A 2,056-nucleotide genomic window follows, 5' to 3' on the forward strand; every position below is an offset into this window, starting at 1 on the left:
CATCACTTTGCATCAAAATGGCCTCACATGCAAGGAAATTGCTACAAATATTGCACCTGAAAAAAACATTTACTGGATCATCAAGAACTTCACGTAGAGAGGTTCGACTGCAGTGAAGAAGTCTTCAGGACGTCCCAGAGTGTCCAGCAAGCGACAGGACTGTCTCCTCCTGAGGAGGAATCGTGTCACCACCAGTGCAGAGTTTGCTCAGGAATGGCAGCAGGTTGGTGTGATCGCATCTGCACGCACAGTGAGGCCAAGACTTTTGGACAACGGCCTGGTGTCAAGAAGGGCAGCAAAGAAGCCACTTCTCTCCAAGAAAAACGTCAAGGACAGACTGAAATTCTGCAGGAAGTACAAGGATTGGACAGTAGAAGACTGGTGCAGTTATTTTCTCTGATGAAGCTCCCTTCCGAATGTTTGGGACATCTGGAAAATCGATTGTTCGAAGAAGAAAAAGGTGAATGCTAACATGAGTCCTGTGTTGTGCCAACAGTGAAGCATCCTGAGACCATCCTTGTGTGGGGTTGCTTGTCAACCAAGGGAGTGGGCTCTCTCATAATTCTGCCCAAAAACACTGCCAAAGTACAAGGAATGGACAGCAGAAAACTGGTGCAAAGTTATTTTCTCTGATGAATTTCCCTTCCCTTCTGTTTGGGACATCTGGAAAATCGATTGTTCGAAGAAGAAAAAGGGGAATGCTAACATGAGTCCTGTGTTGTGCCAACAGTGAAGCATCCTGAGACCATCCATGTGTGGGCTCTCTCATAATTCTGCCCCAAAACACTGCCAGGAATAAAGAATGCTATCAAAACATCCTGCAAGAGTGACTTCTTCCAACGATCAATGAGCATGGTGATGATCCGTGCATTTTCCAGCATAATGGAGCACCATGTCACAAAGCCAGAGTGATAAAGTGGCTCGAAGATCATTTCATTGAAATTTTGGATCCGTGGCCAGGCAACTCCCCGGATCTCAATCCCATAGAGAACCTCTGGTCAGTCCTCAAAAGGCGAGTGGACAAGCAGAAGCCCACAAATTGTGATCAACTCCAAGAACTAATAAGGCAAGAATGGATCGCCATCAGTTAGGATTTGGCCCAGAAGCTAATATCCAGCATGCCAGAGCAAACTGCAGAGGTTATGAAGAACAAGGGTCAACATTGTAAATATGGACTCTTATTTTTTGCCAATAAAAGCCTTTAAAACGTATGATATGCTTATCGTGTTTCAGTATACCATAGAAACATGTAGAAAAATGATCTACAAATACTGAAGCAACAAACTTTGCAAAACACAAATTTGGTCACTGCCAAAACTTTTGGCCACAACTGTATATGCATGTGTATTCATCTTATAACGATAATTATGAAGAAACTAAATTAATTGATGGGGGTTTATAATAGAGAAATTTGAATATTTATAGGTATTCTGCAGATAAGACATACAAACCTTGGGTTGGAGTCATTGAATTGAGTAACACCGTAATGTTTAACATTAATGTGTTGAATGAAGTTAGTCTACCCTATATGAGCCCAAAATGAATTAAGTTGCCCTCACTTCAGGTTTCATGAACACTGCTGTACAAGCTTGTGGAAGTATGTCTTTATAATATGCTATATTAAAAAGCAATTTAATTAGTGAAACGCATACAGCACACTTGCCTCTGTAGTTTTTAATTTCTAATGATTTCTTACAATGTGTAGTTTCAGGAAGTCAAAATATTAAACCAGCTAAAAGCATTTAAGTTCACTCAAAATGAAGCAAGGCTAAGACCACTTAAAGTGCAAATCATTTAAGATTATGTACAAGCAACATTAAAGCCATTTGACTTATAAAAATCTAAATTTAAAAGACTTTGACCTTATTAGTAACCCAGATCATGCCTCAAGTTTATCAGACAGCCTTCTTATAAAAAGGACTTGTGATGTGCCATTAAATGCAGAACTATATGTATGTGTGCGTAAGGAGCGAATTAAATTAATGCCAATTTGCTCCCATAGACACCAGCTGGACACTTGAGGCCAAGATTATAGCATGTGGCAGAAGTTTAAATC

The sequence above is a fragment of the Sinocyclocheilus grahami genome, unplaced genomic scaffold (genome assembly GCF_001515645.1).
Source record: "Sinocyclocheilus grahami isolate Dianchi unplaced genomic scaffold, SAMN03320097.WGS_v1.1 scaffold132.1, whole genome shotgun sequence".
In the NCBI taxonomy this organism is placed as follows: Eukaryota; Metazoa; Chordata; class Actinopteri; order Cypriniformes; family Cyprinidae; genus Sinocyclocheilus; species Sinocyclocheilus grahami.